This window comes from Anomaloglossus baeobatrachus, chromosome 7 (genome assembly GCF_048569485.1).
Source record: "Anomaloglossus baeobatrachus isolate aAnoBae1 chromosome 7, aAnoBae1.hap1, whole genome shotgun sequence".
NCBI lineage: Eukaryota > Metazoa > Chordata > Amphibia > Anura > Aromobatidae > Anomaloglossus > Anomaloglossus baeobatrachus.
Genome location: NC_134359.1, coordinates 17,741,211 through 17,762,853, shown reverse-complemented (window position 1 = coordinate 17,762,853; position 21,643 = coordinate 17,741,211). Strand labels below are relative to the sequence as shown.

Sequence of the window (21,643 nt, the reverse complement as noted above, 5' to 3'; positions counted from 1 at the left end):
TGCTCCTATGTACAAGAATATAACTACTATAATACTGCCCCTATGTACAAGAATATAACTACTATAATACTGCCCTCTATGTACAAGAATATAACTACTATAATACTGCCCTCTATGTACAAGAATATAACTACTATAATACTGCCCCCTATGTACAAGAATATAACTACTATAATACTGCTCCTATGTACAAGAATATAACTACTATAATACTGCCCCTATATACAAGAATATAACGACTATAATACTGCCCCTATGTACAAGAATATACCTACTATAATACTGCCCCCTATGTACAAGAATATAACTACTATAATACTGCTCCTATGTACAAGAATATAACTACTATAATACTGCCCCTATATACAAGAATATAACGACTATAATACTGCCCCTATGTACAAGAATATAACTACTATAATACTGCCCCCTATGTACAAGAATGTAACTACTATAATACTGCCCCCTATGTACAAGAATATAACTACTATAATACTGCTCCTATGTACAAGAATATAACTACTATAATACTGCCCCTATATACAAGAATTTAACGACTACCGTATAATACTGCCCCTATATAAAAGAATATAACTACTATAATACTGCCCCTATATACAAGAATATAACTATTATAAGGCCATGTGCCCATGGGCGCTCGTACCTGTGGATGTATCCGCAGGTACGAGCGCATGTTTCCCGCAGCTGCCCGTCGGCATTCGCAGCTATTTTTAGCTGCGAGATTCAAGCGGAATAGCTGCGGGAAACATGCAGACTTTCACACGATTTACCTGCGGACATCCCGGCCTCTATCTCCATAGTGGTGGGCCGGGATCTCCGCAAGTAAATTCGCATGAATAATTGACATGCAGTTAGGTGCGGCTGCGGGATCTCCGCAGGAGATTCCGCAGCCGCACTTTCCGCAGCGTGGACACAGACACTCCCCATGTCCCATAGGATAACATGGGGAGTGTCTGTACATGCTAAAACCTGTGGATTTATCTGGAAAATCCAGAAAAATCCGCAGGTTTTCCGTGGCAAACTCCGCAGCAAAAAGCTCCCGTGGGCACATGGCCTTATACTGCCCCTATGTACAAGAATATAATTACTATAATACTGTCCCCTATGTACAAGAATATAACTACTATAATACTGTCCCCTATGTACAGGAATATAACTACTATAATACTGCCCCTATGTACAAGAATATAACTACTATAATGCTGCTCCTATGTACAAGAATATAACTACTATAATACTGTCCCCTATGTACAGGAATATAACTACTATAATACTGCCCCCTATGTACAAGAATATAACTACTATAATACTGTCCCCTATGTACAGGAATATAACGACTATAATACTGCTTTATTTCCACATTTTTGCCGTGATATCTGTATATCCACGTCACGTAGCAGATACTAATTGTTATCATTCTTGTCCTTGTTGCAGTATTTCCCCGTCTGATCTGGACGGTGATGACCCGGTTTCTACCGTGACGTCATGTCAATTACAGTATTTACATCTTTGGCTTCTTTGGAGTCATCTTTTCTTGTAAACAAGGGCGTTTTCCTCCCCACATCCCCTGTAAATGTTGCCCCTTATTTATTGCCTGTACCATCTTCTGGAACCTTGGAAGGCGGCTCGATGCAATTATGGTTTGCTGGGAGCGGTCGCACTTCTTACTATTAGGGATAAGGTCACATGTGACTCCTTACAACCACATGTGAAGCGATTGCATGGAAAGCAAACAAGGCAAAGGTCGTCTAGTTCTTAGATAGGTTTGTGGCCTCCTGGGGTTCGGGAGGTGATGTGTTCTTGATTCACGGTGACGTGGCGGTGAGTCCGTGTCCTGCTCCGCCCGATCCTGCGTCCACTCATCTTGTTTGTCCATCTTACTCACTTCCGGTGTGGATGGATCTGCTCTATGCACCGTCTTGGGCTTTTCTCGGCTGAGACAATCTCTTCCTGTTCTGTGTCACCTCGCCATTTCTTAATTAAGGAAGTTTTGTCCTTAAAATTTCTGAGATTTCTCCTGAGTTGTTAAATGTAATTTTCAGCCTCAGTGATGAGGACGGTGTTCCCCTCCTTAGTCTGATCGTTATTTATTATTACTCCACAATTTGGCAAGTTTGGAAATTTTGCCCATTTTTGGGTCCATTTTGCGTGGTTAGAAATCACACACCGATTACCCTATTAGCTTCTCATGCCAATGTTTTCCAACCATTTTCTTAGTCCATACAGCCGAAAGAAAGACACCGACCATCTCCACAATGTGAGGGATCATAGAGGTCGTTGGTAGGTGAATGAATTTTTAAAATAACCCAACTGTGGCGTACCTGGAGCAGAGGGCGGCCATAAGCAGAAATTGTGTGCTCCCTGCTGATGTTGGTCACTGCCATAATACACCACAATTTGTTGGTATTGGTCCATGTTAACACATCCCAAAATATTCCCAATGTTGGTCCATCACAATACTTGCCAGATTTGGTCTATGCCACCCCATCCCACATTGTTCTGGTCCATCCCACCCCATCCCACATTGTTCTGGTCCATCCCACCCCATCCCACATGGTGCTGGACCATATCACACCATCCCACATTGTACTGGTCCATCGTATCCCATCCAACATTGTGCTGGTCCATACCACCCCATCCCATTCCACATTGTTTTGGTCCATCACATCCCACTTTGTTCTGGTCCATCCCACCCCATCCCACATTGTACTGGTCCATCCCACCCCATCCCACATTGTACTGGTCCATCCCACCCCATCCCATATTGTGCTGGTCCATTGTATCCCATCCCACATTGTTCTGGTCCATCTCATCCCACATTGTTCTGGTCCATCTCATTTTACATTGTTCTGGTCCATCTCATCCTACATTGTTCTGGTCCATCTCATCCCACATTGTTCTGGTCCATCTCATCCCACATTGTTCTGGTCCATCTCATCCCACATTGTTCTGGTCCATCTCATCCCACATTGTTCTGGTCCATCTCATCCCACATTGTTCTGGTCCATCTCATCCCACATTGTTCTGGTCCATCTCATGCCACATTGTTCTGGTCCATCTCATCCCACATTGTTCTGGTCCATCTCATCCCACATTGTTCTGGTCCATCTCATCCCACATTGTTCTGGTCCATCTCATCCCACATTGTTCTGGTCCATCTCATCCCACATTGTTCTGGTCCATCTCATCCCACATTGTTCTGGTCCATCTCATCCCACATTGTTCTGGTCCATCTCATCCCACATTGTTCTGGTCCATCTCATCCCACATTGTTCTGGTCCATCTCATCCCACATTGTTCTGGTCCATCCTTCCCACATTGTGCTGGTCCATCCTTCCCACATTGTTCTGGGCCATCCCATCCCACATTGTTCTGGGCCATCCCATATTGTTCTGGGCCATCCCACCCCACATTGTTCTGGTCCATCCCATCCCACATTGTGCTGGTCCATCCTTACCACATTGTTCTGGTCCATCCCACATTGTTCTGGGCCATCCCATCCCACCCCACATTGTTCTGGGCCATCCCACCCCACATTGTTCTGGTCCGTCCCATCCCAGAACATACAGGTTGATGCTCCTGCGATCCCTTGCAGGACAGGAGAGCCTTTCTCCTTGTGGTCCTCACCCCTCTCCTCTTGCGCCCCATGGACATGACATGACCGGACGGTTCTGAATTGAAGGGTCCTTTATATTCAGGAATGCATGTTTATGGCACTTGTGTATTACCGCTTCTTAGAGTTTTCCGTTCAGTACCTCTTTGGTTACATTTTACTATTGGTGGAGACTAGTGTTGAGCGGATTCAAACTGTAAAAATCCAGATCCGCGCGGTTTCAGCGTCCGATCCGGGTCCGACCCGGACGCGGGAATCCGGCTGCACGATCTGGATCCGGGATTTTTTTTTTTCTCTCTCCTCTCCTCTCCTCTCCTCTCTCTCACCTCTCTCACCTCTCTCTCTCTCTCTCTCTCCTCTCTCTCTCTCTTTCTCTCTCTCCTCTCTTCTTTCTCTCTCTCTCCTCTCTTCTTTCTCTCTCTCTCTCCTCTCTCTCTCTCCTCTCTCTCTCTCCTCTTTCTCTCTTCTCTCTCTCCTCTCTCCTCTTTCTCTCTTCTCTCTCTCCTCTCCCTCTCTTCTCTCTCCCTCTCTTCTCTCTCCCTCTCTTCTCTCCCTCTCCCTCTCTTCTCTCTCTCTCCCTCTCTTCTCTCTCCCTCCCTCTCTTCTCTCTCCCTCCCTCTCTTCTCTCTCTCTCCCTCTCTTCTCTCTCTCTCCCTCTTCTCTCTCTCTCCCTCTCTTCTCTCTCTCTCCCTCTCTTCTCTCTCTCTCCCTCTCTTCTCTCTCTCTCCCTCTCTTCTCTCTCTCTCCCCCCCCTCTTCTCTCTCTCTCCCCCCCCCTCTTCTCTCTCTCTCCCCCCCCCTCTTCTCTCTCTCTCCCCCCCTCTCTTCTCTCTCTCTCCCCCCCTCTCTTCTCTCTCTCTCCCCCCTCTTCTCTCTCTCTCCCCCCCTCTCTTCTCTCTCTCCCCCCCTCTCTTCTCTCTCTTTTTCCCCCCTCTCTTCTCTCTCTCTCCCCCCCTCTCTTCTCTCTCTCCCCCCCTCTCTTCTCTCTCCCCCCCTCTCTTCTCTCTCTCTCCCTCTCTTCTCTCTCCCTCTCTTCTCTCTCCCTCTCTTCTCTCTCCCTCTCTTCTCTCTCCCTCTCTTCTCTCTCCCTCTCTTCTCTCTCCCTCTCTTCTCTCTCCCTCTCTTCTCTCTCCCTCTCTTCTCTCTCCCTCTCTTCTCTCTCCCTCTCTTCTCTCTCCCTCTCTTCTCTCTCCCTCTCTTCTCTCTCCCTCTCTTCTCTCTCCCTCTCTTCTCTCTCCCTCTCTTCTCTCTCCCTCTCTTCTCTCTCCCTCTCTTCTCTCTCTGCCCCCCTCTCTTCTCTCTCTCTCCCCCTCTCTTCTCTCTCTCTCCCCCTCTCTTCTCTCTCTCCCCCCCCCCCCCTCTCTTCTCTCTCTCCCCCCCTCTCTCCCTCTCGTCCCGGATCCGCTCCCCATTCACATACATAGGTCCGGATTCCGGATTGGATCCGGACTTCTTTTCCAACCCACGACAGATCCGCCGGACCCGGATTATTAGAAGTACGCTCAACTCTAGTGGAGACCTGAGCGGTGCTACAAGGGTCCAGGCAGTGCGGACCCCAGGAGAAGCTTTTTGGGTCCAGACAGCGGAAGAGTTGGGATACCTTGGTTCCGGCTCATGATCAGGACAAGGCACACCAGTACCTGTGGTTTATAATAAAGAACAAAGCCCAGAAGGGTTAATAAGCCTTGGTTCTGCCCCCGTTGACTTGCGGTGGTTTTGCAGCTGATCCGCTTCCTGTGCGCACGGTTTTCGGTGTGATCAGTGTTTGCTTTTCTGCACGACTTTCTGTTTCCCAATTAGTGTAATTGCAGATGGGGGTTTTGTTTCCGATGTGTAACGCTTGGCAGTAATCTATGGAGTGGCGCACACTTGCCTCTCGCTCCCGTCATGTGGCGTGGCACGAGCTCAGAGCCGCGAGATACGAGGACCGAGCCGTGGTTTCTGGCCGGGCTTTTTTGTCTCCCCTCGTAAGGAAGCAGTGAACCTAAAGCAGATGCTGCGCGACAGAATGTGAGTGCGGTGTCTGCGCCGTGAGCCCCATAAAGCTGCCCTGTAATCACCCCGCCAGCGCTGCGCTGCTTCCTTGTAATAAACACACCCTATATTTGTCCTCCTCGCATCCTCCTCTGTAATAACACCATGGCACTGCGCGAGGATTGGCCGTTTTTGGTCAGATCTGTTAAGCATTTTGAGGGGAGACAAAGGTAAACAGATCAACATTTCTGCAGATCCCGCGACGATTTCTGCCAAAAGCGAACTGGATACAGATGCGTCTGCAGCACGGGTGCACATGTGACACGTATGTGATCTGGATACAGATGCGTCTGCAGCACGGGTGCACATGTGACATGTATGTGATCTGGATACAGATGCGTCTGGAGGACGATGCATACATGTGACATGTATGTGATCTGGATACAGATGCGTCTGCAGCACGGGTGCACACATGTGACATGTATGTGAACTGGATACAGATGCGTCTGCAGCACGGGTGCACACGTGACATGTCTGTGATCTGGATACAGATGCGTCTGCAGCACGGGTGCACACATGTGACATGTCTGTGATCTGGATACAGATGCGTCTGCAGCACGGGTGCACACATGTGACATGTATGTGAACTGGATACAGATGCGTCTGCAGCACGGGTGCACATGTGACATGTATGTGATCTGGATACAGATGCGTCTGCAGCACGGGTGCACACATGTGACATGTATGTGAACTGGATACAGATGCGTCTGCAGCACGGGTGCACACGTGACATGTCTGTGATCTGGATACAGATGCGTCTGCAGCACGGGTGCACACATGTGACATGTCTGTGATCTGGATACAGATGCGTCTGCAGCACGGGTGCACACATGTGACATGTATGTGAACTGGATACAGATGCGTCTGCAGCACGGGTGCACATGTGACATGTATGTGATCTGGATACAGATGCATCTGCATGAGGGGTACACATATGACATGTACAGTTAGGTCCAGAAATATTTGGTCAGTGACACAATTTTGGCGAGTTGGGCTCTGCATGCCACCACATTGGATTTGAAATGAAACCTCTACAACAGAATTCAAGTGCAGATTGTAACGTTTAATTTGAAGGTTTGAATAAAAATATCTGATAGAAATTGTAGGAATTGTCACATTTCTTTACAAACACTCCACATTTTAGGAGGTCAAAAGTAATTGGACAAATAAACCAAACCCAAACAAAATATTTTTATTTTCAATATTTTGTTGCGAATCCTTTGGAGGCAATCACTGCCTTAAGTCTGGAACCCATGGACATCACCAAACGCTGGCGCAGCCTTCAGGTCTTGCTGTTTGTGGGTCTTTCCGTCTTAAGGCTCTGTGCGCACTGGGAAGTGGAATTTTCTTGAGAAAATTCCGCATGCCCTCAAAGATTACCGCACCCGCGGTAAAAAACCGCGGGAAACCGCACCCGAAAACCGCATGCGGTTTGCCGCGGTTTTACCTCGGTATTATTCGCGGTATTGCCGCGGTTTTGCCGCGTGCGGGTTGGGATGTGCTTTATTGCATTCAATGCAATAAAGCACATTGAAGAAAAAAAAAAAAAAAGTCATTTAATTCTGAGAGTAGATAGACAGAAGAATAGATAGAGGGATAGATAGAGGGATAGATAGAGAGATAGATAGATAGATAGATAGAGGGATAGATAGAGGGATAGATGACAGATCGCTGCATTTCCCACGGTCGGCAGTGAGTTCACATTACCGGCCGTGGGAAATGACCGGTAATTACCTCTGCTGCTTTCATTCAGCGCTGTGTGTCAGTCGCGGCTGGATGGAAGCAGTGCAGGACGTCGGACCTGGATTACGCCGGAGCTTTGTTTGGGGGGGTTAATAAAATGGTGAACGAGGCTTGTTGGTTTTATTTAAAATAAAGGATTTTTCGGTGTGTTTTTTTTCACTTTACTTACGGGTTGATCATGTCAGCTGTCACATAGACGCTGCCATGATCAAGCCTGGAGTTAATGGCGGTGATCCGCCGCCATTAACCCCTTGTATTACCTTGCCACCACTGCTACACGGTGGCAAGAAGAGCCGAGGACACTCCGGCATTGCCGCATATTGCATGCGACAGTGCCGGGGCAGCTGCGGCTGATATTCTCGGCTGCGGGAGGGGGAGTGAGGCGGGGGACATTACCCCTGCCCCTCTCCCTCCCCAGCCTGAGAATACCGGGCCACCGCTGTGTGCTTACCTCGGCTGGAAGGTAAATATACAGCGGAGCCCACATTCTTTTTATTCTATATTTCCGTTTTCTTTCTATGTGTGTTCTATGTGTCCTGTGTCTGTGATCTATGTCTGTGATGTCTGTGTGTGTGATGTGTGTGTGTGTGTTTTGTCTCTGCACGGCTTCCTCTTCCTGTAATGACATCACTTCCCTGCAAAACCGCAAGCAAGTGATGCACATTACCGGAGGTAAACCGCAAAATACCGCAGGGAATAACGCAGGAAAACGCAGTGAACCGCACGGAATTTGCTGCCTGCGTTATTCCCTGCGGGATTTCATGATTAACATTGAGTCAATGGAGGGAAATCCCGCAGCGATGTGCGGAAAAGAAGTGACATGCACTTGTTTTTGCTGCGGGATTCCCGCAGCAAAACAAGCAGCTGTCAAATTCCGCCCAGTGCGCACAGGATTTTTTTTCTCCATAGGATTTGCTGGTGATTCACTGCAGAGATGTTATGAACATTTTCTGCAGCGAAACATGCAGCAAATCCGCGGAAAATCCGCGGCAAAATCCGGTAAGTGCGCACATAGCCTCAGTCTGGATTTGAGCAAGTGAAATGCATGCTCAATTGGGTTAAGATCTGGTGATTGACTTGGCCATTGCAGAATGTTCCACTTGTTTGCACTCATGAACTCCTGGGTAGCTTTGGCTGTATGCTTGGGGTCATTGTTCATCTGTACTATGAAGCGCCGTCCGATCAACTTTGCGGCATTTGGCTGAATCTGGGCTGAAAGTATATCCCGGTACACTTCAGAATTCATCTGGCTACTCTTGTCTGCTGTTATGTCATCAATAAACACAAGTGACCCAGTGCCATTGAAAGCCATGCATGCCCATGCCATCACGTTGCCTCCACCATGTTTTACAGAGGATGTGGTGTGCCTTGGATCATGTGCCGTTCCCTTTCTTCTCCAAACTTTTTTCTTCCCATCATTCTGGTACAGGTTGATCTTGGTCTCATCTGTCCATAGAATACTTTTCCAGAACTGAGCTGGCTTCATGAGGTGTTTTTCAGCAAATGTAACTCTGGCCTGTCTATTTTTGGAATTGATGAATGGTTTGCATCTAGATGTGAACCCTTTGTATTTACTTTCATGGAGTCTTCTCTTTACTGTTGACTTAGAGACAGATACACCTACTTCACTGAGAGTGTTCTGGACTTCAGTTGATGTTCTGAACGGGTTCTTCTTCACCAAAGAAAGTATGCGGCGATCATCCACCACTGTTGTCATCCGTGGACGCCCAGGCCTTTTTGAGTTCCCAAGCTCACCAGTCAATTCCTTTTTTCTCAGAATGTACCCGACTGTTGATTTTGCTACTCCAAGCATGTCTGCTATCTCTCTGATGGATTTTTTCTTTTTTTTCAGCCTCAGGATGTTCTGCTTCACCTCAATTGAGAGTTCCTTAGACCACATGTTGTCTGGTCACAGCAACAGCTTCCAAATGCAAAACCACACACCTGTAATCAACCCCAGACCTTTTAACTACTTCATTGATAACAGGTTAACGAGGGAGACGCCTTCAGAGTTAATTGCAGCCCTTAGAGTCCCTTGTCCAATTACTTTTGGTCCCTTGAAAAAGAGGAGGCTATGCATTACAGAGCTATGATTCCTAAACCCTTTCTCCGATTTGGATGTGAAAACTCTCATATTGCAGCTGGGAGTGTGCACTTTCAGCCCATATTATATATATAATTGTATTTCTGAACATGTTTTTGTAAACAGCTAAAATAACAACTTGTGTCACTGTCCAAATATTTCTGGACCTAACTGTATGTGAACTGATACAGATGCATCTGCATCGGAGTGCAGCTCTGAGGGCCGAAGTAAAGGAGGAAGAAATGTGAGCACCGGCTGTGAAGAGTCCAGCATGCTGGAGGTTTACGGTGTGGATGCTGATGGATGTGATTGTCTCCGGAACAAGTGTTCCTCAAAGAAATGATAGAAACGTCAGGGCTGATTGTAGGAATTCATTATTATCATTTATATTCCGTGCTATTTGCATGTGGGTTAACGCCATAATACCCCCACTCAGCTACTTTAACTTCATCTTTCCCTGTATTCTCCTGCAGGATCCGTCAACAGAAAGCAGCTGCTGTTTACAGCCCAAATAACACTGCATATGCAGAATACAGGCTGCAACAATCTGCATCCAGACCCTGCAAAGCGGATGCAAGCCTCTTAACCTAATGATACACATGCTCCTAGTTGAAAAGTGAGCATGTAATTATATATAACCCTGTGTTAGGGAATTGCTTGTTGAGGATTTTCCTTAGATCAGAATAATGGCACCAATCGGGAGATTTAAATCCTTTTTGCTCCAGTTTATGTCTTTGTGTATTCTGGGGTTGGATGTAGCAGAGGTAGAATTGTGCTGTCGGTCGTCTTTGCTTCCACGTACTCAGGCAGCTCCATTGTATAAACACGCCGCTGTCATCCCCCATAGTCTGGTGCAGCAGTGAGCGGGTTAATTCCACATATTTGGGCAGCCCATGGTATATAAATGCCGCTGTCATCCCCCATAGTCTGGTGCAGCAGTGAGTGGGTTAATTCCACATATTTGGGCAGCCCCATGGTATATAAATGCCGCGGTCATCCCCCATAGTCTGGTGCAGCAGTGAGTGGGTTAATTCCACATATTTGGGCAGCCCCATGGTATATAAATGCCGCTGTCATCCCCCATAGTCTGGTGCAGCAGTGAGCGGGTTAATTCCACGTGTTTGGGCAGCCCTATGGTATATAAATGCCGCTGTCATCCCCCATAGTCTGGTGCAGCAGTGAGCGGGTTAATTTCCCCCTCTTGCGTCACACTGTTGTGTTTTGGTGGAGCGAGTGAGCTCCAGCCGCTGACCAGGGCTTATCTTGGCCGGTTCCCAGCTGGGAGCACAATGGGCGTGAGTGTGATATGCCAGGAATGCTGTATTAAAACATTAGAAGAAGGAACACAGGGATGGTCAACCCATAAAAATAGCTCCGGCCCCGGCTGGCATGTCAGTGTTGTGGTTATCTTGTGTGAGTGGATGGCATCGTGGTGTGCGCTGTGAGAGGTGGGCATCTGGGTGTGCGCTGTGAAAGGTGGGAATCGGGGTGCGTGCTATGAAAGGTGGGCACTGGGGTGCGTGCTGTGAGAGGTGGGCACTGGGGTGCGCGCTGTGAGAGGTGGGCACTGGGGTGCGCGCTGTGAGAGGTGGGCACTGGGGCGCGCGCTGTGAGAGGTGGGCACTGGGGTGCGCGCTGTGAGAGGTGGGCACTGGGGTGCGCGCTGTGAGAGGTGGGCACTGGGGCGCGCGCTGTGAGAGGTGGGCACTGGGGCGCGCGCTGTGAGAGGTGGGCACTGGGGTGCGCGCTGTGAGAGGTGGGCACTGGGGTGCACGCTGTGAGAGGTGGGCACTGGGGTGCGCGCTGTGAGAGGTGGGCACTGGGGCGCGCGCTGTGAGAGGTGGGCACTGGGGCACGCGCTGTGAGAGGTGGGCATCGGGGTGCGCGGTGTAAGAGGTGGGAATCGGGGCGCGCGCTGTGAGAGGTGGGCACTGGGGTGCGCGCTGTGAGAGGTGGGCACTGGGGCGCGCGCTGTGAGAGGTGGGCACTGGGGCGCGCGCTGTGAGAGGTGGGCACTGGGGCGCGCGCTGTGAGAGGTGGGCACTGGGGCGCGCGCTGTGAGAGGTGGGCACTGGGGCGCGCGCTGTGAGAGGTGGGCACTGGGGCGCGCGCTGTGAGAGGTGGGCACTGGGGCGCGCGCTGCGAGAGGTGGGCATCGGGGTGCGCGGTGTGAGAGGTGGGAATCGGGGCGCGCGCTGTGAGAGGTGGGCACTGGGGCGCGCGCTGTGAGAGGTGGGCACCAGGTGCCAGGCTAGCACACAGCTCTACAATCAGTGGACCACAGATAGATGTGTCCTGTGCTATGTAAAGGGGTATTTTACGTAGCATTTATCCGCTATCCTCTGATAAATGCTAGATCTGGGGGGGCACTGACCAGTCACCAAATCTCATGACCCCGCTCTGTAAATCTGAGGCTATGAAGAGTGATAATCAAGTGGTTGCCGATCTTGTGCCGCTTCATTCCAAGTCTATGGCAGCAGAAATACTGCCATTAATGGGGGTCCCAGCATTTAGATGTAGGAATTCTCCCCTTTCCACTGAATATACTGTATATAGTAAATGCTTCTGGCCGCCGCTCTCCTCCGCTCTCCTCCGCTCTTCTCCGCTGTCCTCCGTTCTCCTCCGCTCTCCTCCGCTCTCCTCCGCTCTCCTCCGCTCTCCTCCGCTCTCCTCCGCTCTCCTCCGCTCTCCTCCGCTCTCCTCCGCTCTCCTCCGTTCTCCTCCGTTCTCCTCCGTTCTCCTCCGCTCTCCTCCGCTCTTCTCCGCTGTCCTCCGTTCTCCTCCGCTCTCCTCCGCTCTCCTCCGCTCTCCTCCGCTCTCCTCCGCTCTCCTCCGCTCTCCTCCGCTCTCCTCCGTTCTCCTCCGTTCTCCTCCGTTCTCCTCCGTTCTCCTCCGTTCTCCTCCGCTCTCCTCCGCTCTCCTCCGCTCTCCTCCGCTCTCCTCCGCTCTCCTCCGCTCTCCTCCGTTCTCCTCCGTTCTCCTCCGTTCTCCTCCGTTCTCCTCCGTTCTCCTCCGCTCTCCTCCGCTCTCCTCCGCTCTCCTCCGCTCTCCTCCGCTCTCTTCCGCTCTCTTCCGCTCTCTTCCGCTCTCTTCCGCTCTCCTCCGTTCTCCTTTGCTCTCCTCCGTTCTGTTCCGCTCTCCTCCGCTCTCCTCCGCTCTCCTCCGCTCTCCTCCGCTCTCCTCACTGGTCCGATTAGTCTCCAATTTCAAACCTATTGCTAAAAATTCTGCATAGCGTCGTTCCTCTGTTATTCATCCTGGAAATATATGAACAAATTGACAACTGGGTCTTATCATTTCCCTTGTCACCGGAAAAGCTGTACTGATAGGGAATGGAAATAACCATTGGTTTAAACTTTTCCAGGAGGAGTAAAAGAGGAACAGTACAAAAGGAAGCAAAAATTAACATACTGAAGAGTTATTAATTTATTATAAAGACTGATCTGTCAGGAGGGCTAACATCTGGTAAGATGGTTCCCTAATGACCCTAAACACGGGGGCACAGTAGCACCTGCTGAATGTTTCCTGTAAGGGCCAATCAGAAGTGAGCCCCGCCCCTGAGGACTAAGTCTCTGGACTCCTCCTGGGCAGGTGAGATCACTGTGGATTTTGCAGACTAGCAAAAAGTGGATGTTCTGGATGTCTTCTCATATGTTAGAGGGGCAGAGGACCCCCTCAGACACCAGGGTCTTGATGCAATTGCTAATTCTACACCCCTTCCCTCGCTCAGATTGCATAGGCCAGGCTACACTGTAGGTGACATCACTACGTGATGTTTTTGATGGCACTGGACTGGTTCTTTCAGATAGGACCAGTGATGTCACCGTGCCCATATGATGTCATCAGATCAGCCGGCCAAGCGTCCATTACTGGCGCCGTCCACTGACCTCCTGACGCGGGATCTTTCCTGGGGCCTTCATCTCCATCAGACTGAGGGATCCGAGAGGATTAAAGGCTCCAGAGGAGTAAATGACTCCGACACTTCGAGGCTGCTCTAGAAGACTCCTCCATGGCACCGAGGACCCGGCTCCCGGCGCCGCCCCCGCTGCGGTTTCTTGCTATTACTGCCCTGGTTCGGCTTCTGATTTCCAAAGTGAGGAGCAGATGAAAAGCCCAAGTCATGAGGGTGAAGGTGGAATTAATGGGCGCAGTGTGGCTTCATTAAGCCGCACGGTGCTCACCTGGCTATTCATAGCAGCCCTTTCATGAGAGCCTGTGCCTCATGGTCCTTTAGCCCGGAAAGGTTGGTGGCCGCAGTGTCTGAGAGCCCACATTGGGCCCCACTGTTTTCCTTGGTGTTTACTGTTCTCTGTGGGATGTGGGGTTGGCCCTGAGGACGGAAGACTTGTAGAATTAGGGGTGAGCCGAGAAGGTAACACACAAACACTCAGTCCTTGTACCTTCCAGGGGATGTGCAAGGAATAGCTCTGACAGAGCAGATAAATCACCGGGCGGCAGCGTTCAGGTCACCAGGGGTCAGCAAGGAGCGCACTCCTGGAAAAGCTGCACTGCTGTGCCCGGCAGAGCGTCTGCAAGTGCGGATGAGTGCAGCGTGTAACAGTGAGCTTCTGTGCGGGCACAGGGCGAGGGGCCCGGGCGCAGGGCGAGGGTCTGGCCGCAGGGCGAGGGTCCGGGGCGCAGGGCGAGGGTCTGGCCGCAGGGCGAGGGGCCGGGCGCAGGGCGAGGGTCTGGCCGCAGGGCGAGGGTCCGGGTCCGGGGCGCAGGGCGAGGGTCCAGGGCGCAGGGCGAGGGTCCGGGGCGCAGGGCGAGGGTCCGGGGCGAGGGTCCAGGGCGCAGGGCGAGGGTCCGGGGCGCAGGGCGAAGGTTCGGGGCGCAGGGCAAGGGGCCGGCCGCAGGGCGAGGGTCTGGCCGCAGGGCGAGGGTCCGGGGCGCAGGGCGAGGGTCCGGGGCGCAGGGCGAGGGTCCGGAGCGCAGGGCGAGGGTCCGGGGCCCAGGGCGAGGGTGAGGGTCCGGGGCGCAGGGTGAGGGTCCGGGCGCAGGGTGAGGGGCCGGGTGAGGGTCCGGCCACAGGGCGAGGGTCCGGGGCGCAGGGCGAGGGTCCGGCCAGAGAGGGCGAGGGTCCGGCCACAGGGTGAGGGTCCGGGCGCAGGGCGAGGGTCCGGCCAGAGAGGGCGAGGGTCCAGGCGCAGGGTGATGGTCCGGGCGCAGGGCGAGGGTCTGAGCGCAGGGCGAGGGTCAGGGCGAGGGTCCGGCCGCAGGATAAGGGTCCGGCTGCCACACTCATTGTGTGGACACGGCTCTGAAAGCTCCTGATACGTTCTGCAGTTTTCCTCACTTTCTACATCCCTGAAGAGTCCCTCTCTTCTGCCCAAACTTATATCTGTTTCTGGAAAAGCTGGGTGACCACCAACATGGCCGCCGACCATCCCCAAATCTGCCTGGTTAAGCTGATACATCCCATAGTGCAGATTACTAGATAGAGGTTCAGGGGTCTGGGAAAGCTGGGTGACGACGGCTGCAGGCACATGATACTGGGACCCGAGGCTTCCAGCAGAGCATCGCTCCGTCACTCTGCCTGGCCGAACACGTGACTGAATATGTGATCATCAGAACAGTCGCCTTCTTTCTCTGTGGTTCAGTTCTGAGCCTACATTCCCCCTGTAGCTTTTAGGGGTGCACAGGGGTCGACTGGGGCGCTCTGCCCAATCTGGACGTACACAGTCCCCTACAAAACAGCGTGCAATGCCCTGCATCTTCTGACACTTTTCTATCAAAGCTGTGAAGACCCTGTCAACAGTTCCCCTTCTTTAGACCAATTTTGATAACTAGTAACTGGTGCAAACTGGGAACACCCCACAAGACCTGCCATATACCGAGAACACCCCACAAGACCTGCCGTATACCGAGAACACCCCACAAGACCTGCCGTATACAGACTACACACCACAAGACCTGCCGTATACCGAGAACACCCCACAAGACCTGCCGTATACCGAGAACACCCCACAAGACCTGCCGTATACCGAGAACACCCCACAAGACCTGCCGTATACAGACTACACACCACAAGACCTGCCGTATACCGAGAACACCCCACAAGACCTGCCGTATACCGAGAACACCCCACAAGACCTGCCGTATACCGAGAATACCCCACAAGACCTGCCGTATACCGAGAATACCCCACAAGACCTGCCGTATACAGACTACACACCACAAGACCTGCCGTATACCGAGAACACCCCACAAGACCTGCCGTATACCGAGAACACCCCACAAGACCTGCCGTATACCGAGAATACCCCACAAGACCTGCCGTATACCGAGAACACCCCACAAGACCTGCCGTATACCGAGAACACCCCACAAGACCTGCCGTATACCGAGAACACCCCACAAGACCTGCCGTATACCGAGAACACCCCACAAGACCTGCCGTATACCGAGAACACCCCACAAGACCTACCGTATACCGGAAACACCCCACAAGAACAGGCATACGCCAAGAACACCCCACAAGACCCAGTGTATACGGGGTACACTTCAAGACCCCATATGGGTACATCCTATATATACTGGGAACACCCCACAAGTCCCCTATATTTTGAGAACACCCCACAAGATAAGCCTTATACTGGGAATAATCCACAAGACCGACCGCATTTTGGGAACAACCCACAAACCTGGCTGTATACCAGGAGCAGCCTACAAGACCCGCCGTATACCAGGAGCAGCCTACAAGACCCACCGTATACCAGGAGCAGCCTACAAGACCCGCCATATACCAGGAGCAGCCTATAAGACCCACCATATGCCAGGACCAGCCTACAAGACCCACCATATGCCAGGACCAGCCTACAAGACCCACCATATGCCAGGAGCAGTCTTCAAGACCCGCCATAAACCAGGAGCAGCCTACAAGACCCACCATATACCAGGAGCAGCCTACAAGACCCGCCATATACCAGGAGCAGCCTACAAGACCCACCATATACCAGGGGCAGTCTACAAGACCCGCCATATACCAGGAGCAGCCTACAAGACCCGCCCTAAACCAGGAGTAGCCTACAAGACCCACATATACCAGGAGTAGCCTACAAGACCCACATATACCAGGAGCAGCCTACAAGACCCGCCCTAAACCAGGAGTAGCCTACAAGACCCACATATACCAGGAGCAGCCTACAAGACCCACCATATGCCAGGAGCAGCCTACAAGACCCACCATATGCCAGGAGCAGCCTACAAGACCCACATATACCAGGAGCAGCCTACAAGACCCACATATACCAGGAGCAGCCTACAAGACCCGCCCTAAACCAGGAGCAGCCTACAAGACCCACATATACCAGGAGCAGCCTACAAGACCCGCCCTAAACCAGGAGTAGTCTACAAGACCCACATATACCAGGAGCAGCCTACAAGACCCACCATATGCCAGGAGCAGCCTACAAGACCCACCATATGCCAGGAGCAGCCTACAAGACCCACATATACCAGGAGCAGCCTACAAGACCCGCCCTAAACCAGGAGCAGCCTACTAGACCCACATATACCAGGAGCAGCCTACAAGACCCACCATATGCCAGGAGCAGCCTACAAGACCCACATATACCAGGAGCAGCCTACAAGACCCACCATATACCAGGAGCAGTCTACAAGACCCGCCATATACCAGGAGCAGCCTACAAGACCCGCCATAAACCAGGAGTAGCCTACAAGACCCACATATACCAGGAGCAGCCTACAAGACCCACATATACCAGGAGCAGCCTACAAGACCCGCCCTATACCAGGAGCAGCCTACAAGACCCGCCCTATACCAGGAGCAGCCTACAAGACCCGCCCTATACCAGGAGCAGCCTACAAGACCCGCCCTATACCAGGAGCAGCCTACAAGAACCGCCATAAACCAGGAGCAGCCTACAAGACCCACATATACCAGGAGCAGCCTACAAGACCCGCCCTATACCAGGAGCAGCCTACAAGACCCGCCCTATACCAGGAGCAGCCTACAAGACCCGCCCTATACCAGGAGCAGCCTACAAGACCCGCCCTATACCAGGAGCAGCCTACAAGACCCGCCCTATACCAGGAGCAGCCTACAAGACCCGCCCTATACCAGGAGCAGCCTACAAGACCCGCCATATACCAGGAGCAGCCTACAAGAACCGCCATATGTCTCTGCCCAACCACACTTGCTCGGCGGCTGGTCATGGCTGTGTATTTGTGCTCAGGGGCCGCTCATCATTCGGCAGAGTCTCCACCCCGGGGCCCCTTCACTTCTGTTACCTTAAATCTCAGGGACTACATTTTACTTAATACTCAGTGAATGTAATTCCGCAGCGCAGTGTATAATGACGCGGGGCGCACAGAGCGCTGGCTGCAGATCTGCCGTCATGTGGCGCAGAATGGATAAAACCCGCCATCTGTCTGCATTGTGCTCAGAAGGACCCTCACCTCATTATACCTAAAAGCGGCCTCTCGTCCCATTGGTTGGCACGGGGGATTAGCCAGGAATGTGTCTCCCTCTAATTACCTCTCATTCAAAGCTTCGCCTCGCTCTATCTTTCCCCTCGTTCTTGCTTCTTCCTCTAGTGGCGGAAAGCGATTACGCTGTGGTTTGCGTCCCGCGCTCCTTTTTATGTCGGGCACATGGCCGGCTTATTTTTGTAATGCATAGGTCTTGGAATGATGGAATTCCTCGGCTGCCCGCACTCTAATGTAGCTGCCTTTTTCAAGTGGTTTCAGCGTTACAGGTTTGAGGGCACAGGCCGCTGTTCAGTTAGATTTAATTACAGGGGCTCGTTCCTTTGCTCCCATTACTCACAGACTTTCTATATGGCCTTTCAATTTTTTTTTCCAGTTCGTTTGGGGCTGAATGGAGCTTTCTCTTGTCAAAGGTTTGGGGGCTGCAGAGGCAGACTGATATTTCACGTAGTGACAGTAGATCAGGCTGTGGAGACAATAGATGTGCCAGGGAAGGAAGAAATCACAGTGCAAGGTCAACCATGGGCATAATGTAGAGAAAAAGGAACATGCACTATCACGTGGTGCCAGCGGGGGGCGTAATGTTATGGGGGCTGCAGAGGCAGACTGATATTTCACGTAGTGACAGTGGATCAGGCTGTGGAGACAATAGATGTGCCAGGGAAGGAAGAAATCACAGTGCAAGGTCAACCATGGGCATAATGTAGAGAAAAAGGAACATGCACTATCACGTGGTGCCAGCGGGGGGCGTAATGTTATAGGGGCTGCAAGGTGAAACCAAAATGTAGGGGCACCAACAGCATTATTAGGGGCTGCAATAAGAAGCTAATCAGCGATCAGGCTGCAAAAAGAGACAAACAAGCAGAATAATGTGGTGCCAACAGGGGCCATAGTGTTTGCAGGGCTGCAGCAGATAGAAAGGAACATGCACGATCATGTGGTGCCAGCGGGGGGGGGGGGTGGGGGGGTGGGGGGGGGGCATAATGTTATGGGGACTGCAGGAAGAAACTAATCAGCGATCAGGCTGCAAAAAGAGACAAACGTGCAGAATAATGTGGCACCAACAGGGGCCATAGTGTTTGCAGGGCTGCAGCAGATAAAGGAACATGCACGATCATGTGGTGCCAGTGGGGGCCATAGTGTTTGCAGGGCTGCAGAGGAAAGAGCATGCACCATCATTTAGTGCAAGTGGGAGCGTAATGTTATGGGGGCTGCAAGGTCATTTGGCGCCAACAGGGGCCATAGTGTTTGGAGGGATGCAGAGAGAAAGGAACATGCACCATCATATGGTACCAGCAGGGGGCGTATTTATAAGGTTAAACCAAAATGTAGGGGTGCCAACGGCATTATTGGGGGTTGCAAGAAGAAGCTAATCAGCCAACATGCAGAATAATGTTTTTCCAACAGGGGTCATAGTGTTTGGAGGGCTGCAGAGAGAAAGGAACTTGCACTATCATGTGGTGCCAGCAGGGGGTGTAATGTTATGGGGGCTGCAAAGTGAAACCAAAATGTAGGGGTGCCAACAGCATTATTGGGGGCTGCAAGAAGAAGCTAATCAGCCATCAGGCTGCAAAAAGAGACCAACATGTAGAATAATGTGGCACCAACAGGGGCCATAGTGTTTGGAGGGCTGCAGCAGATAGAAAGGAACATGCACTATCATGTGGTGCCAGCTGGGGGCGTAATGGGGGCTGCAAGGTGAAGGGGGGCAGCAGGAAGACACTAATCAGCCATCATGCTGCAAAAAGAGGCCAATATGCAAAATAATGTGGCACCAACAGGGGGCCATAGTGTTTGGAGAGCTGCAGCAGATAGAAAGGAACATGCACAATCATGTGGTGCCAGCGGGGGGGGGGGGGGGGGGTTGGCGGGCTAATGTTATGGGGGCTGCAAGATGAAGGGGGGCTGCAGGAAGACACTAATCAGCCATCAGGCTGCAAAAAGAGACCAACATGCAGAATAATGTGGCACCAACAGGGGCCATAGTGGTATCGAAGCTGCCGGGAGAGAGCAAAATGCAGGATCCTTTAGTGCCTACAGGGGGTGAAATATTATATGGGCTGCAGAAACGATCCAGAATGCGGGGGGTACACAGTGCTAAAAGGGGGTGTAACAGGGGCAGACAAATCATTGGTACAACAACAACGGGGGCCCATTTCTACTTCCAAAGTCTTTGGAATTGTGCATTTTGATAAGTTATTTGACTGCAAAACTGCGCTCTCACGGCTGCACGGCCTGTGCGCTCTTGTCCTGCTCACGCAGCTGCACGGCCTGTGCGCTCTTGTCCTGCTCACGCAGCTGCACGGCCTGTGCACTCTTATCCTGCTCACGCAGCTGCACGGCCTGTGTGCTCTTGTCCTGCTCTCACAGCTGCACGTCCTGTGCGCTCTTATCCTGCTCATGCAGCTGCATGGCCTGTGTGCTCTTGTCCTGCTCTCACAGCTGCACGTCCTGTGCGCTCTTGTCCTGCTCTCACAGCTGCACGTCCTGTGCGCTCTTGTCCTGCTCTCGCAGCTGCACGTCCTGTGCGCTCTTGTCCTGCTCTCGCAGCTGCACGGCCTGTGCACTCTTATCCTGCTCTCACAGCTGCACGTCCTGTGCGCTCTTGTCCTGCTCTCGCAGCTGCACGGCCTGTGCGCTCTTGTCCTGCTCTCACAGCTGCACGTCCTGTGCACTCTTGTCCTGCTCACGCAGCTGCACGGCCTGTGCACTCTTATAGATTGTCACCCAATTTTCTCACTTCCAGATCTAACGACATGATGGCTTCTTCCACCCATGGATGACAATGACTTTCTGGCAGAAAGCTCCTTCTGGATTAGATCGCTTTCTCTAAAACCATCGAAATCCACAAAACGCCTAAAGTGAGAGCAGCTGCCGGTGTGCGAGCAATTTGATATGTAATCTGTATATGTTTCCGTATACATTTCAACCCATACCCATTAATTTTCTGTCGGCCACAATCCTGCAGTAATAAGGTGCACACAGACGGGCTATGGTTTATACACTTGTTAACCCTCTATGAGCTGCACACAGCCATGGTATGTATATGTGTATATATATATAATATATATATATATTTGCAGCGATCCCCTCCACTTTCCACTTTGCTCGCCGTGATGCAGCCTCTTTCGTTGGGTCTTTATGTACCTGCTCCCCCCGGCGTGCGGCCATCGGAGAGACTGTGCCTTTTTCCGGTAATTATTCCAATGACCAATCTGTCTGTGGCTTGCCCCGTGGTCTGTCCACACTGTTGGCTTCAGCTTTCTCCTCACCAGATGCTTTTGTGGGTTTTGCTTTTTTTTTTTTTTTTTTTTCTCCCAGTGGTCCGAGCCAGATTCTTAACCCCAGAGAACAAACAAGCCTATCACCGTCCGATGACGGACCATGGGGAAGGAGCTAAATAAATATTGATTACAGTGTGACGATACCTTGTGGTCTCGGGAGCGGAGGAGCGGCGTCACGGACCTTATGACATTTGTCTTGGTTATTTTGGAGGCCATTTAATGATATTAGTTTTCCAAATTTGAAATCCTTGGAAAAGGTTTTATGGACGGCGTTTGAGGTGCAGAATTGTCGTCTTTGTGCCTTGTGTGTAGCGAGCGGTCAGATTGTGGGGGCGTTATCCCACAATGTGTACATCTCGCTCGAAACGCGTGGAAGAAACCAAGATGCACACGCCTAGGACTGTCTCCGGACACC

The 21,643-nt window shown here is 51.6% G+C and overlaps 1 protein-coding gene across 4 annotated transcripts in view; it reads left to right on the top strand.

Annotated features, from left to right (window-relative positions):
- The window catches only part of NHEJ1 (non-homologous end joining factor 1), a 110,054-nt gene that overhangs the window by 36,840 nt on the left and 51,571 nt on the right, over positions 1-21,643 (top strand). The gene's annotated exons all lie outside the window — the stretch shown is intronic.